Raw genomic sequence first — 17,672 nt, 5'->3', positions numbered from 1 at the left:
ACTATTCTTTTCCTTTTATGAACACGACCATTAGTCTTAGTTTTCCTTCTCTTGTGAATTTCATACTCCTCTAAGTCAGCTTGAATTTATTTCAATCTAGTGCGTTATTTGTCCTCTTAATTGTCTTTCTTTAGTCAAAGGTTCTTTCTTGAAAATTTACTATTGATTGAGTTGTCTTTTCTTACGAGTTTGTATTCTTTTGGATCAATGGAAAGCTTGTTCGATGTCCTATGTCTCGTGAATCTTGTTTGAACTCCCTTGATTTAAGATCCTTTCTTGTTTGGTCTGATTTCTTTCTAAGTACATCTTAGTATTCATGAATGTTCTTATGTGACGACAATTTCAAGTGTATTCTTAGAGTTTTGATGTGAACTTTAAAAATAAGTTTTGAATTCTCTTCTTAATAAATTTAAATCAATTTTTCTCGCTTAAATTACATCCATAGTTATGCTTTAAATTTGGCAAAATTGTTTTGAAATTGGCATGCACTGTTTTAAATAAAGTTTTGAAACTGACTTATAAGCAAATTTTTACCTCAGAACTCCTTATCTAAATAGAGTTTAACTTGTTCAATATTTGATATAAAATTTTATACTTTCTTGTCTGAATATAAACTTTGAGAATTTTGAACAGGCATTTGGTATTCTTCCAAGTTTTATGATTAACTTTGGTTAGGTTGTGCACCTAACTATCTTTCTAAAATATTCGGAAAAAATATTTTTGTTCTTATCCAAATCGGTGTTCATTTTGTTTTTAAAACTCTACCTAATCTATTTCAACATGAAATTGTATTAAAGGATGACACATTCATACTTTTAATATTCTTTTACAAAGTGTTTGTTGCGCACTTTTCTTTGAAAACGTGAAATAGTTTTTGAAAGGTTTTTCACCCTTCATGAGCAATGCATTCGAAAATATTCTTAATCCTATTTTTGAGTCTTGTAAGCCTTGTCTTGGTTTTAGACATCCTTTATTTGTAAACCTTATACATCTCTGACTCATCTTGATTTTGTTGAAAACTACTGCATTACCTTTCCTTTTATTGTTCCTATTGGACTTCTTTGATTCAGGTGTCATTCTTAAGGGTGCCAAAGTGAGTTTTCTTTCCGGCACTCTTCATTCCTTGTATATCCTTGATTACTTGTGGTCCCGATAATCTTTCAAGTCCTTGATGATATTGTCCTTGTCGCTTGTCCTTGTCACTTGTATCCTTCTGAATAAACTCGAGAATTATTTTGATGTCACGTGCAATCTTTAGGCAAAGTAATGCGATGCGTTAGTTCTTTAAGACTTGTTAGTGGATACGAAAGGTGAAGTGGTAAGTGTGCAACGCTATGAGAAGTGTGGGAGTTCATTTCTCGCAAACGAGTTTGTGGATGTTAGGCTTGCGCGCGGTTATGGAATTGTGAAGTGATTGATGGAGTTGAGGAGTTGAAGTTTCGAATGGGTAAGAGATCTGTGAGAGAACGTTATGTCCGTTGTTTTAATACCAACTTGCCTTGTAGCCTTTTTGCCACATTAACTATAGCTTTGTAATGTGAACGCCTATCTTGACTTGCACCCTATTCTGTTTCTACAAGCTTTTGTAAAGTTTTGAAACCATATAACCTTTTTGCATCGAGCCTATCTTGTATCTTTCACCTTACACTATACCTTACCCTTATATTTAAATCTTATGGTTATCCGGTATTTAAAATTTTATACATATGTGTGCTAATTTCTTACTTTCCTAAAAAGTATTTAAACAATAGAGTGCTAAGACAATGTATTATCTTATGTATTACTTTAATTTTCGAGGACGAAAATTTTTATAAGGTGGGTGGAATGTAAGATCCAAGACTTTTGAAAAGTTCTATTTTGAACTAATCTCAAATCATATATTTATTCACAGTTTTATTTTCAGAAAATCATTTCATTGAAAATAATTAAAGGTAGTTTTGATTAATTGGATTTTGAAATAAATTAAGGTTTTTATCCAAACTCTATACTTATGTATTATTTTTCTATTTATGATTTAAAGTTTTAGAAAATCGAAAATAAGGAGGTTTGGCTATTTAAATCAGAATTTCATCTAATTTTATGATTATTGAATTACTTTCTATAATTAAGTTATGAAGTTGGTAGTTATGAAATAATAAAAATTTTATATGATTTGATTTTAGATCAATTATATTTATATCATTCAATACTTTAAGTTTTAAGGATAAAGAAAATTAATTATATTACTATGTATTTTCAATTAGAGAAATTGATTAAGAATCAATTAATATTTTTATACCACCAATAATATTTTAAAGTAATTTTCGAGATTAAATTAGTTTTCAAATTAAGTCGCAAAATCCTTAATTCCATATATACAAACCCTAATTTTATTAACACCTACTTTTTCCCTACTCCCATATTAAAACCCTAATTTGACCCACTCTAACCCACACACACACGTTGCCCTCCTCCTCGCTCACTCACGGTCACAGATACACATACACACACTAAACACAAGCATAACAGAGCCAGAAAAGAAAGAAGGAAAGGAAAATAAAAAGAAAGGGGAAAAGAGGAGAGGGGCTGCGATCGGAAGAAGGGAAGGGAGAAGAAAATGTTGCCACCATTCAGCCTGTCCCTGTCGCCGTCGTGCTGCCACCAAACCACCGATCACGTCGCGCAGAGTTTAAGAAGAGAGAAAAGTCGTTGCCCAGGTCAGAACTCAGATGAAAGAGGAGACGCCGACGAGGTGCCATCGCCGTTCCTTCGTCGCCGCCGCGGTTGACAGAAGAAAGAGCGAGATCCGAGAGTGCTGTGAGGGAAGGGCGTCGCCGTAGGAGAAGCCTGGCACCGCCACCGCCACTCTTCGTCCCGCCGTCATCTCTAGTCGCGCTGTCGCCAGTCGCGAGAGAGAGAGAGAGAGAGACGCGCCATGAGGGAGCTGCCTCCGTGGAGAAGCCATCGCGTTTCTGCCGTCGCCGCTAGATCCGCCGCTGCGAAGCTTCTGACCACGTCTCTGCCGCCGGGAACACCCCTGCTGCCCGAGATCCACTGCCGTCGTTGGAAAGAGCACTTCCGGTAAGGGTTTTTAAGCTTGGCTTCTATTCTTTTGGATTCCGAGAACCTTTATCGTCACTGCGTGTTTATTTCAGCTATCCGCCCCCGCTGCTTGTTGTTGTTCTAAACTGTTGCACCGTCGTTGCCACCGTTCGGGTCACTGGGAACGTGGCAGTGATCACTGGAACCACCATCGTAGATACTGTTATTTCAGTTCAGCCGTTTGTCCTTGTTTGGGTAAGCAATGCTTTCCGAAACCTATAAATTAGTATTTCTGTTTTAAGTTATTTGAGGATCTAAGGTCTTGGTGTCATAGGATCGAGTTACGGGTCTTGATTACTGAGTTTTATGGTTGTTGCATACAGCATCAAGGTGCTGCGTCGTCACCGGAGCTGCTGTTGCTCTATTTTCTCAATTATTTGTAAGCCCAGATTGAGCTAAGGCTATGTTTAGAGGCTGTGGCTGCTGCGGGAACGGTTGGTATTGATGCTGTTGGTGTGGAATAAGAATAGAAATGCAGTTTGTCGCGTAATTGGATCGCGAACGAGGTAGGGGTTTTTTATACAAACTAATTTATTTTAAATTGGAATTGTTATAAATAGATATGATGTGAAAAATGCATTTCTGGTGATTATGTGAGTCTTATGAATTGTCTGATTTGTATTGGATGAATATGATTGCTGGTTTGATTGAAATAATGTTTGATTTTGTTCAAAATAGAGGTTTCTAGTTGTTTTGAATTGAATCCCTTGGAAAAAGAGTTGAGGATTGGTTTGGTTGGGACCCGAAAAGGGTGGCAAAGTCTAAGTTTTAGGGGAGATGTTGCCGAAATTTCTATAAAATCTGAGATTTTGATTGAAACGTTATTTTAAAAATAATAAATTATGCTTTGAATTAAATGTTTGATAAATAAATTATGTTTGAACTTACCTTATTAAGAAAATTATTATATTTTGGATGTAGTTATTTAAGAAAGGAATCAAGCTTTAAAATCAATTCAAATATGAAAATTTTTATGTTTTGGAATTTGATTGAAGTAAACAGATTTGGAGGAGTTATAATGGATTTAAAAGAAACCTAGATTTCAATTAACTAATTTCACTTTACGACTTTTTAGGAAAAGTTTGAAGTAGTCTCTAAGACTTTGATTTAGTAAAACTGAAACAATTTTCTGAGCCTTTGGAAACAGATTTAAGAATGAAATTAAAATTGGTTTTTGGTTTAAATGATTTAACTTTGGTTTAAGTAAGTTGATTTTGAAATTGGTTCGGAATACTTGGATACATGACTTGGTTTTGGTTTAAATTCAATTTTATTTATTCAAATCAAGAAGTTAAGGTTTCGAAGGTTTTCAATGAATTTAATAAATGAGTTAGGTTATTCTCCCCTGAAGTCTTGAGACTCTGTTGAGGAATTTTATGACCAAATTCTAATTTAGAAATGAATAATTTTGAGTTCTTCAAAAGAGATTTTAAATTTGGCATGGTTTTGAGATTGTTTGAAAGTGTTAGAAAGATGTGGAAAGTGGCTCCGTTTTGAAAAGTGATTCTTGGCAAGATGTGAATTGAAATACGTTTGTTATTTAAAAGTAAATGGGCCAAGAATGAATTTGAAATAAGTTATTGAGCCTGATTGATTATGGATATCATCAAGATTAATGAGTTACAGTTTGGTAGGCATAAGGGCCGGGTTCGTCCCGCTTATGCTGAGATGAGATTGTTGATAAGTCACTTGCGCCTGGCGAGGACGGTGGTTTAATCCCGCTTGTCGAGGGTGCTGCTCCCGCATAAGGACGGTGGTTTAATCCCGCTTGTCGAGGGTGCTACGCCCCCGTAAGGACGGTGGTTTAATCCCGCTTACGGTGGAGGCAAAGACGGTAGTTTAATCCCACTTGCATGTTCCGGTCAAGGACGGTGGTTTAATCCCGCTTGTCTATGGGACCTACGGATAAGGACGGTGGTTGGATCCCGCTTATCCGAGTCGGGTTTAGCAACATAACTGACGCGTGAGCTCATGGCCAGTAGGACAGGCATGCATCATATGCATTTATGTGACATTGTTTGGGTGTGCATATTGTAATTGGTTTGCCTATGTGAATACTTATGTTAACTACTAACTGCTATAATTGTTGTAATTGCTATTGATTGTGTTTGAACTACATTAATTGTGATTGTGTTTGATTGTTTGGTTTGTGATGAATTGGTTGATGTTTGAGTTGTTTGGGCTGGGGGCCGTGTTGGATTGGATGGACTTGAGGCCGTGGTTGGTTTGTTGAGTTCTAGTTTGTATAAAGTATCTGATCGGTTCAGCATAGACTTAATGAACCTATGCTTGGAACGAGATGATCATTTATACCGCGTAGGTAACTGCTTTCATGGTTGTGGTCTAGAAAAGTATGGAAAATCAAACTCTTACAGCATAGACTTAATTGAACCTATTTTTGGGACATGGTCATTCATACTGTCTAGGAAAAACTATTCAGATTTTACAAGAAAGCAAAAAGGTTTTGTTTTAAAATATTTAAGAAATTTACCAAGTCTTCAAAAAGGATTTTCTGGATTTCGAATGTGAACCTATGGTTTTTGGAAAGACTCATAAGACGAGCAATGATCACTGTACTCTAAAAATGGTTTTATTTTACGTATCTTGTTATAGCAATTTCTGTAACCCTATAGTGAGAACAAGCGAGGACGACGTTCTCACTCCCCTACAGGTTATTCCTTTTTAGGATATGGACGACGAACCTTCAGAAGAGTTATGTTTATTTCCTGGTTATTTCCCTTGCCTTTATCTTTTTTTAAGTTTGTAAGAGGGATAGGAAATTATGATATATATGTTTGTAAGCTAGTGTTATGTATATATATGTTTGTATCTGGTTTGTATGTACATGTATGTTTCTGTTTTCAATGAAAAAGTCTTTTGGAAAGGTTATGCGGTTTTAAGTTTTAAACAGGCTCCTATTTTAGTATTAAATATGTTCAGAGTTGTCGTAATACCTAAGCTATCAGAGTGGCGCAGCAGGAAGCGTGACATTCGGATAGTGAGGGTGTTACATATCCGATAATGCCTTAACGGGCATCCTAGTAAAGAGGTCCATTAGGTACACTAGAATAGTCTGAGGCAGAGAACTACAAATTTTAATAGAGGGTGGGAGCTCAGACAACTTCATCCGTCCCACATTGATCAAACAACTTGTTGTACCAGTGCACCATGCCCCTCCGTTCAAAGTAGAAGTTGGGAGCGGAGACCTACTGCAATGTGAAGGGAAAGTGAGGAACTTGCCAATAACAATTCAGAGACGCACTCTGTTTGTGGATGCCTTTGTATTGCCTATAGCAAGTGAAGAATTAGTGTTGAGAGATATCTGGTTGGAAACACTAGACACCCATTTGGTAAATTATAAAAAGTTCATTACCTTCCTTGATAATAACCAATTGGTGACCTTGCAAGGAGAGGTGCAGCCAGTGCCAACCAATGCTCAATTCTATCACTTGAAGAGACTCTATGCTGCTAAGAAAATAGTAAAGATGTACACGATGCAGCCACAACCAAATGATACTATAGATTCTGCTCCTTTAGACCTACCAGCGAACATACAACCTGTGTTAGCTAAACTTATACACACTTTTGCTGGTGTCTTTAAAGTTCCGCAAGGCCTTCCCCCTCTTCGAACACATGACCATGCAATAGTTTTGCTGCCAAATGCTCCACCTATTAAGGTGCACCCATATAGATAACCTCTTAGCAAGAAAACTAAAATTGAAAGAATCATGAAAGAAATGTTAGTTGAAGGAATTGTCCAACCAAGTACCAGCCCATTCTCCTCCCCAATTTTATTGGTAAAAAAAAAGATGGCTCGTGAAAATTTTTGCATGGATTATCCGGCACTCAATGCGATGACGATTAAGTATTCTTTTCCAATGCCTACCATACATGAATTGATGGAGGAATTGTATGAGGCACAATTTTAATTATTTGAAACTGGACCTACAATCCGGTATCACAAAATTTGACTGAAGGCTGAAGATTATTGCAAAACTGCTTTTTGGACTCATCATGACTTATATGAATGGTTGGTTATGCCATTCAGACTCACCAACGCCCTAGCCACGTTTCAAAGTCTAATGAATTAAATTTTTGGGGATGTGTTAAGAAAATTTGTGCTGGTATTCTTTGACAACATACTCGTATATATCTTGGAATGGTCTTCACACTTTTTATTTGACATATGTTTCCATCGTGTTGAGGAATCACTTTTTATATGCCAAGCTTTCTAAGTGTTCCTTTGGGCAGCAACAAGTTGATTATCTAGGACATGTTGTGTCTAAAGAGGGTGTACGAGTGGATAATTCCAAGATCAAAATAATTAAACTTTGGCCAACTCCTTCATTAATCAAACAACTTAGAGCCTTCTTAAGACTTGTTAGCTATTATAGGAAATTTATAAAAAATTTTGCATATTGGTAGCCCCATTGACCGACTTATTGAAGAAAGATAACTTCCAATGATCAACTGCAATAGAGTAGACTTTTCAAAGGTTAAAGATGGCTCTTACAAATGCTCCCGTGTTAGCAATGGCTGACTTTTCTAAGCTGTTTGTGCTGGAAATAGATGCATATGGGGCAAGTATTAGTGCTATTATGAATCAAGAAGGCAATTCCATAACTTACTTTTTCAAGAAGCTCTCTAGCTTGAATCAAAAGCAATATGCGGGTTAGAGAAATGCAAGCAATCCCGACGGCAGTGGATAAGTTTCGACAATACTTGTTGGGGCACAAATTTGTGATCCAAACCGATCACAAGAGCCTCAGGGAGTTGTAAGCGCAGACTATACAAAATCTTAAACAATAACTCTGGATCTCTAAATTATTGGGATATGACTTCACTATAAAATACAAGAAAGGGAGTGAGAATAAAAAACTGGAGTATTGTCAAGATCCTTTTTCAACCTCACGATCATTGGATGCTCTTGGCTACCTCAATTGTGACAAGAGTTGGAGACTTATAAACCTGACGATGAATTCACTGAATGTAAGATAAAGTCAGGTAAATTACAACAATGACAAGGCTTATGGTATTGGAGAGACAGACTATGATCCCAAAGACATCCGGTTTCACAACATCACATGGTTGCTCAATCATCTTAGTGGTGGTTGGCCACTTATCCTAGTTTCCTACTTTATTGCCTTGCCAGCGAATTTAACAACATAGAAGGTAGCAGATACTTTCCTTAGAAATGTAGTGAGTGCCCGTGGCACTCTGATGAGCGGATAATTTATACGCTTTTTGACATTGTTTTTAGTATGTTTTTAGTAGGATCTAGTTACTTTTAGGGATGTTTTCATTCGTTTTTATGTTAAATTCACATTTTTGGACTTTACTATGAGTTTGTGTGTTTTTCTGTGATTTCAGGTATTTTCTGGCTGAAATTGAGGGACTTGAGCAGAAATCAGATTCAGAGGTTGAAGAAGGACTGCTGATGCTGTTGGATTCTGACCTCCCTGCACTCAAAGTGGATTTTCTGGAGCTACAGAACTTAAAATGGCGCGCTTCCAATTGCGTTGGAAAGTAGACATTCAGGGCTTTCCAGAAATATATAATAGTCCATACTTTGGCCAAGAATAGACGACGTAAACTGGCGTTCAACGCCAGCTTTCTACCCAAACCTGGCGTCCAGCGCCAGAAAAGGAGCCAAAACCAGAGTTGAACGCCCAAACTGGCACAAAAGCTGGCGTTCAACTCCAAGAAGGACCTCTACACGTGCAAAACTTAGGCTCAGCCCAAGCACACACCAAGAGGGCCCTGGAAGTGGATTTATGCATCAATTACTTACTCATGTAAACCCTAGTAGCTAGTTTATTATAAATAGGACCTTTTACTATTGTATTTGATATCTTTTGATCAGTTGTATACCATCTTGGGACGCCTGGTTCTTAGATCAGAGGGGCTGGCCTCTCGGCCATGCCTGGACCATTCACTTATGTATTTTCAACGATAGAGTTTCTACACTCCATAGATTAAGGTGTGGAGCTCTGCTGTTCCTCAAAGATTAATGCAAAGTACTACTATTTTCTATTCAATTCATCTTATTTCGCTTCTAAGATATCCATTCGCACCCAAGAACGTGATGAAGGTGATGATTATGTGTGACGCTCATCACCATTCTCCCCTATAAACACGTGCCTGACAAACACTTCCGTTCTACATGAAATAAGCTAGAATGAATATCTCTTAGATCTCTTAACCGGAATCTTCGTGGCGTAAGCTAGAATGATGGCGGCATTCAAGAGAATCCGGAAAGTCTAAACCTTGTCTGTGGTATTCCGAGTAGGATTCAATGATTGAATGACTGTGACGAGCTTCAAACTCGCGATTGTTGGGCGTTAGTGACAGAGGCAAAAGGAGGGTGAATCCTATTCCAGCATGATCGAGAACCGACAGATGATTAGCCGTGCTGTGACAGAGCATGTGAGCATATTTTTCACTGAGAGGAGGGGATGTAGCCACTGACAACGGTGATGCTCTTGCATAAAGCCAGCCATGGAAAGGAGTAAGATTGATTGGATGAAGATAGCAGGAAAGCAGAGGTTTAGAGGAATGAGAAGCATCTCTATTCGCTTATCTGAAATTCTCACCAGTAATTTACATAAGTATTTCTATCCCTATTTTATTATTTATTATTCAAAAACATCATTATCAATTTATATCTGCCTAACTGAGATTTGCAAGGTGACCATAGCTTGCTTCATACCAACAATCTCCGTGGGATTCGACCCTTACTCACGTAAGGTATTACTTGGACGACCCAGTGCACTTGCTGGTTAGTTGTATCGAAGTTGTGAACCATGGTATTGGCACCATGTTCTTGGCGCCATTGCCAGGGAAAGAAAGAGCCATGAATTTTACATAATTAAAGTGTAATCACGATTACGCGTACCAAGTTGCTCACGTTGCCAGGGATTGTTCGAGCCTGGATATCACAATTTCGTGCACCACACTCCTCAATCCATTGTTTTCGACAAGGATAAGGTCTTTACCAGTAAAGTTTGGGAATAATGTTATGGTAGGTAGGGAATCTATATAGTTAGCACGAAGTTCAGCATACCATCCCGAATCGGATGGACAAACAGAGGTTTTGAATCGATACTTGGTGAAGTATTTATGCTGTTATACTCAAGAAAATCCCCAAAATTGGTATCATCTCTTATCGTGAGCTACTTTTAACTACAATACATCATATCATTCTACAATTGAAATGTCCCCATTCAAGGCTGATTTTGGTTGAGATCCCCTTCCCCATTCAAGGCTGATTTTGCTCAGATTAGGTAATTTTCTTTTTATTTTATTTTCAAAAATTTTTCAAAAATATTTCTAAAATTTTCTCATCTGTTTTCGAAAATAATATAAAAATGTTTTCAAAAATTTTATTCAAAATTTTTAAGAATGAATTCTAGTGTTTCATGAAGCATGCGAAGCCTGGCTGGCTGTAAAGCCATGTCTAAATTCTTGGACTGAGGCTTCCAAACCATCAGCATAGAGGCAAGTTACTTTGATAAGTAATGAGCAGTATATTCTCTTATGTTGCATGCTGAAGCTTGGCTGGCCATTGGCCATGTCTAGTGTTTTGGACCGGAGCTTTCATTGAAAGCTTGGCTGGCTAGTGAGCCATGTCTAATTCCTAGACTGAAGCTTTAGACTAAGAATGCAAGATTCCTGGAATTCATGTTAAAAATTTTGGAATCCTTATTTTTTCTTTTTCATATAATTTTCGAAAAAATCCAAAAAAAAAATTAGAAAATCATAAAAATCAAAAATATTTTTTGTGTTTCTTGTTTGAGTCATGAGTCATGTCATAAGTTTGGTGTCATTTGCATGTGCATCTTGCATTTTTCGAAAATTTCATGCATTCATAGTGTTCTTCATGATCTTCAAGTTGTTCTTGGTAAGTCTTCTTGTTTGATCTTGATGATTTTTTGTTTTGTGTTGTATGGTGTTTTTCATATGCATTCTTGAATTCTTAGTGTGTAAGCATTAAAGAATTCTAAGTTTGGTGTCTTACATGTTTTCTTTGCATCAAAAATTCTTCAAAAATATGTTCTTGGTGTTCATCTTGACATTCATAGTGTTCTTGGTGTTCATCTTGACATTCATAGCATTCTTGCATGCATTCATTGTTTTGATCTAAAAATTTCATGCATTGCATCATTTTTCTTGTTTTTCTCTTGCATCATAAAAATTCAAAAATCAAAAAAATATCTTTCCCTTTTTCTCTCATCAAATTCGAAAATTTGAGTTGACTTTTTCAAAAATTTTTAAAATCAAGTTGTTTCTTATGAGTCAAATCAAATTTTCAATTTGAAAATCTTATCTTTTTCAAAATCTTTTTCAAAAATCAAGTCTTTTTCAAAATTATTAGTTATTTTCGAAAATTCCAAAAATATTTTTCAAAAATCTTTTTCTTATTTTTATACCAATTTTTCGAAAATAACATAATCAATTAATGTTTTGATTCAAAAATTTGAAGTTTGTTACTTGCTTGTTAAGAAAGATTCAAACTTTAAGTTCTAGAATCATATCTTGTGATTTCTTATGAATCAAGTCATTAATTGAGATTTTAAAAATCAAATCTTTTTCAAAACTAATTTCTAAAATATCTTCTTATCTTACCTTTTTCAAAAAGTTGGTTTCAAAATATCTTTTCTAACCTCCTAACTTCTTATCTTTTCAAAATTTGTTTCAACTAACTAACTAACTTTTTGTTTGTTTCTTAACTTTTTCAAAACTACCTAACTAACACTCTCTCTCTAATTTTCGAAAATATCTTCCCTCTTTTTCAAAAATTTCTTTTTAATTAACTAATTATTCTTATTTTTATTTTTGATTTTAAAAATTTTCGAAAAATACTAACATTTTTCAAAAACCATTTTCGAAAATCACTAACTCTTTTTTAAAAATATTTTTCGAAAATTCTCCCTCTCTTATCTTATTCTATTTATTCATTCATCTACTAACATCTCATCTCACATCTCAACCCTCCTCACAGTTGTGTTTCTTCCATTATATTACATTCTTTGTCTCCCCCTCTTCTTCTACTCACACAGGGATCCCTATACTGTGGTATAAAGGATCTCTATTATTATTATTATTTTTCTGTGCCCTCTTCTTTGTCATATGAGCAGGAGCAAGGATAAGAACATTCTTGTGGAAGCAGATCCAGAACCTGAAAGGACTCTGAAAAGGAAACTAAGAGAAGCTAAAATACAACAATCCAGAGATAACCTTTCAGAAATTTTCGAACAGGAAGAGGAGATGGCAGCCGAAAATAATAATAATGTAAGGAAGATGCTTGGTGACTTTACTGCACCTAATTCCAATTTACATGGAAGAAGCATCTCCATTCCTGCCATTAGAGCAAACAACTTTGAGCTGAAACCTCAATTAGTTTCTCTGATGCAGCAGAACTGCAAGTTTCATGGACTTCCATCTGAAGATCCTTTTCAGTTCTTAACTGAATTCTTGCAGATATGTGATACTGTTAAGACTAATGGAGTAGATCCTGAAGTCTACAGGCTCATGCTTTTCCCTTTTGCTGTAAGAGACAGAGCTAGATTATGGTTGGATTCTCAACCCAAAGACAGCCTGAACTCTTGGGATAAGCTGGTCACGGCTTTCTTAGCCAAGTACTTTCCTCCTCAAAAGCTGAGCAAGCTTAGAGCTGATGTTCAAACCTTCAGACAGAAAGAAGGTGAATCCCTCTATGAAGCTTGGGAAAGATACAAACAGTTGACCAAAAAGTGTCCTTCTGATATGCTTTCAGAATGGACCATCCTGGATATATTCTATGATGGTTTATCTGAGCTATCAAAGATGTCACTGGACACTTCTGCAGGTGGATCCATTCACCTAAAGAAAACGCCTGCAGAAGCTCAAGAACTCATTGACATGGTTGTAAATAACCAGTTCATGTACACTTCTGAAAGGAATCCTGTGAGTAATGGGACGCCTATGAAGAAGGGAGTTCTTGAAGTTGATACTCTGAATGCCATATTGGCTCAGAATAAAATATTGACTCAGCAAGTCAATATGATCTCTCAGAGTCTGCATGGAATGCAAGCTGCATCCAACAATACTCAAGAGGCTTCTTATGAAGAAGAAGCTTATGATCCTGAGAACCCTGCAATAGCAGAGATAAATTACTTAGGTGAACCTTATGGAAACACCTATAACTCATCATGGAGAAATCATCCAAATTTTTCATGGAAGGATCAAAAGCCTCAACAAGGCTTTAATAATGGTGGAAGAAATAGGTTTAGCAATAGCAAGCCTTTTCCATCATCCACTCAGCAACAGACAGAGAACTCTGAACAAAATGCTTCTAATTTATCAAATCTAGTCTCTGATCTGTCCAAGGCCACTGTGAGTTTCATGAATGAAACAAGGTCTTCCATTAGAAATTTGGAAGCACAAGTAGGCCAGCTGAGTAAAAGGATCACTGAAATCCCTCCCAGTACTCTCCCAAGCAATACAGAAGAGAATACAAAAGGAGAGTGCAATGCCATTGACATAAGCAAAATGGCCGAACCCAATGAGGGAGAGGAGGACGTGAATCCCAAGGAGGAAGACCTTCTGGGACGTCCAGTGACCAATAAGGAGCTTCCCTCTGAGGAACCAAAGGAATCTGAGACTCATCTAGAGACCATAGAGATTCCATTGAACCTCCTTATGCCCTTCATAAGCTCTGATGAGTATTCCTCTTCTGAAGAGAATGAGGATGTTACTGAAGAGCAAACTGCCAAGTTTCTTGGTGCAATCATGAAGCTGAATGACAAACTATTTGGCATTGATACTTGGGAAGTTGAACCTCCCTTGTTCATCAATGAACTAAGTGATCTGGATCAACTGACATTGCCTCAGAAGAGACAGGATCCTGGAAAGTTCATAATACCCTGTACCATAGGCACCATGATCTTTAAGGCTCTGTGTGACCTTGGTTCAGGAATAAACCTCATGCCCCTCTCTGTAATAGAGAAACTGGGAATCTATGGGGTGCAAGCTGCTAAAATCTCATTAGAGATGGCAGACAGTTCAAGAAAACAGGCTTATGGACAAATAGAGGACGTGTTAGTAAAGGTTGAAGGCCTTTACATCCCTGCTGATTTCATAGTCCTGGATACTGGAAAGGAAGAGGATGAATCTATCATCCTAGGAAGACCTTTCCTGACCACAGCAAGAGCTGTGATTGATGTTGACAGAGGTGAAGTAGTCCTTCAATGGAATGAGGACTCCCTTGTGTTTAAAACTCAAGGATCTCCCTCTGCAACCATGGAGAGGAAACATGAAAAGCTCCTCTCAAAGCAGAGTCAACCAAAGCCCCCACAGTCAAACTCTAAGTTTGGTGTTGGGAGGCCACAACCAAACTCTAAGTTTGGTGTTGGAGAGTCTCAACAAAGCTCTGCACATCTGTGAGGCTCCATGAGAGCCCACTATCAAGCTATTGACATTAAAGAAGCGCTTGTTGGGAGGCAACCCAATTTTTATTTATCTAACTATATTTTTCTTAGTTATATGTCTTTGTAGGTTCATGATCATATGGAGTCACAAAATAAATATAAAAATTGAAAACGGAATCAAAAACAGCAGAAGAAAAATCACACCCTGGAGGAGCATCTGTCTGGCGTTCAACGCCAGAACAGAGCATGGTTCTGGCGCTGAACGCCCAAAATGGGCAGCTTCTGGGCGCTGAACGCCAGAACAGGCATGGTTCTGGTGTTCAACGCCAGAAATGGCACACAAATGGGCGTTGAACGCCCAAAATGGCCACCAACCTGGCGCTGAACGCCCAGAGTTGTGTGCAAAGGCATTTTTACATGCCTAATGGGTGCAGGGATGTAAATCCTTGAACACCTCAGGATCTGTGGACCCCACAGGATCCACTCAGGACATGTGGATCCCACAGGATCCCCACCTACCTCCACTCACTTCTTCTCACCACTTTCTTTCACACAATCCAATAAACACTCTTCCCCAAAACCCTTCACCAATCACCTCAAACTCTCTTCCCCATCACCTCTTCACCACTCACATCCATCCACTCTTCCCCATAAACCTACCTCATAAACTCCACCTACCTTCAAAAATTCAAAACCAATTTCCCACCCAAACCCACCCATATGGCCGAAACCTTTCCCCCACTCCCTTCCCTATATAAAGACCTCCATTCTTCATCAAATTCACACAACACACCCCTCTACACTCCTCTTGGCCGAAACCACATCTCCCTCTCCCTCTCCATATTTCTTCTTCTTCTTCTTCTATTCTTTTGTTTATTGCTCGAGGGCGAGCAATATTCTAAGTTTGGTGTGGTAAAAGCATAGCTTTTTTTGTTTTTCCATTACCATTGATGGCATCTAAGACCGGAGAATCCTCTAGAAGAGGGAAAGGGAAGATAAAAGCTTCCACATCCGATTCATGGGAGATGGAAAGGTTCATCTCCAAAGCCCATCAAGACCACTTCTATGATGTTGTGGCCAAGAAGAAGGTGATCCCCGAGGTCCCTTTCAAACTCAAAAGAAATGAGTATCCGGAGATCCGACATGAAATTCAAAGAAGAGGTTGGGAAGTTCTAACAAATCCCATCCAACAAGTCGGCATCCTAATGGTTCAAAAGTTCTATGCCAATGCATGGATCACCAAGAACCATGATCAAAGTAAGAACCCGGATCCAAAGAACTATGTTACAATGGTTCGGGAGAAATACTTGGATTTTAGTCCGGAAAATGTGAGGTTGGCGTTTAACTTGCCCATGATGCAAGGAGATGAACGCCCCTACACTAGAAGGGTCAACTTTAATCAAAGGTTGGACCAAGTTCTTATGGACATATGTGTAGAAGGAGCTCAATGGAAGGTTGACTCCAAAGGCAAGCCGGTTCAACTGAGAAGATTGGACCTCAAGCCTATGGCTAGAGGATGGTTGGAGTTCATTCAATGCTCAATCATTCCCACTAGCAACCGGTCTGAAGTTACTATAGACCGGGCCATCATGATCCATAGCATCATGATTGGAGAAGAGGTGGAAGTTCATGAGATTATACCTCAAGAACTCTACAAGGTGGCTGACAAGTCCTCCACTATGGCAAGGTTAGCCTTTCCTTACCTCATTTGCCACCTATGCAATTCAGCTGGGATTGACATAGAGGGAGATATCCTCATTAAAGAGGACAAGCCCATCACTAAGAAGAAGATGGAGCAAGAAAGAGAGCCCAGTCATGGAGCTCAAGAGGCGCAAGAAGCTCATTTCCATGAGATCCCGGAGATGCCTCAAATGCACTTTCCTCCACAAAATTATTGGGAGCAAATCAACACCTCCCTAGGAGAATTGAGTTCCAATATGGGACAACTAAGGGTGGAACATCAAGAGCACTCCATCATGCTTCATGAAATAAGAGAAGATCAAAAAGCAATGAGGGAGGAGCAACAAAGACAAGGAAGAGACATAGAAGAGCTCAAGGACATCATTGGTTCCTCAAGAAGGAAACGCCACCATCACTAAGGTGGATTCATTCCTTGTTCTTGCTTTCTCTGTTTTTCGTTTTCTATGTTATGTGCTTATCTATGTTTGTGTCTTCATTACATGATCATTAGCAATTAGTAACTATGTCTTAAAGTTATGAATGTCCTATGAATCCATCACCTCTCTTAAAATAAAAACTGTTTTAATTCAAAAGAACAAGAAGTACATGAATTTCGAATTTATCCTTGAACCTAGCTTAATTATATTGATGTGGTGACAATGCTTCTTGTTTTCTGAATGAATGCTTGAACAGTGCATATGTCTTTTGAAGTTGTTGTTTAAGAATGTTAAATATGTTGGCTCTTGAAAGAATGATGACTAGGAGACATGTTATTTGATAATCTGAAAAATCATAAAAATGATTCTTGAAGCAAGAAAAAGCAGCAAAGAACAAAGCTTGCAGAAAAAAATATAGGCGAAAAAAAATAGAAAGAAAAAGAAAAAGCAAGCAGAAAAAGCCAATAACCCTTAAAACCAAAAGGCAAGGGCAAATAAAAAGGATCCCAAGGCTTTGAGCATCAGTGGATAGGAGGGCCTAAAGGAATAAAATCCTGGTCTAAGCGGCTAAACCAAGCTGTCCCTAACCATGTGCTTGTGGCGTGTAGGTGTCAAGTGAAAACTTGAGACTGAGCGGTTAAAGTCAAGGTCCAAAGCAAAAACAAAGAGTGTGCTTAAGAACCCTGGACACCTCTAATTGGGGACTTTAGCAAAGCTGAGTCACAATCTGAAAAGGTTCACCTAATTATGTGTCTGTGGCATTTAAGTATCCGGTGGTAATACTGGAAAACAAAGTGCTTAGGGCCACGGCCAAGACTCATAAAGAAGCTGTGTTCAAGAATCATCATACTGAACTAGGAGAGTCAATAACACTATTCGAAATCTGAAATTCCTATAGATGCCAATCATTCTGAACCTCAATGGATAAAGTGAGATGCCAAAACTATTCAAGAGGCAAAAAGCTATAAGTCCCGCTCATTTGATTGGAGCTATGTTTCATTGATAGTTTGGAATTTATAGTATATTCTCTTCTTTTTATCCTATTTGATTTTTAGTTTCTTGGGGA

The 17,672-nt window shown here is 37.8% G+C and overlaps 1 non-coding gene across 1 annotated transcript; it reads right to left on the bottom strand.

Moving 5' to 3' along the window:
* Nucleotides 1–12,744: 12,744 nt before the first annotated feature.
* Nucleotides 12,745–12,852, bottom strand: LOC112782162 (small nucleolar RNA R71). Its single transcript, XR_003192899.1, has one exon. It is a non-coding gene; the product is annotated as a small nucleolar RNA R71 (small nucleolar RNA).
* Nucleotides 12,853–17,672: the final 4,820 nt, after the last annotated feature.

This window comes from Arachis hypogaea, chromosome 19 (genome assembly GCF_003086295.3).
Source record: "Arachis hypogaea cultivar Tifrunner chromosome 19, arahy.Tifrunner.gnm2.J5K5, whole genome shotgun sequence".
Classification (NCBI taxonomy): Eukaryota; Viridiplantae; Streptophyta; class Magnoliopsida; order Fabales; family Fabaceae; genus Arachis; species Arachis hypogaea.
The sequence above is the reverse complement of the archived record's forward strand: the minus strand, read 5'-3'. Positions and strand labels throughout refer to the sequence as shown.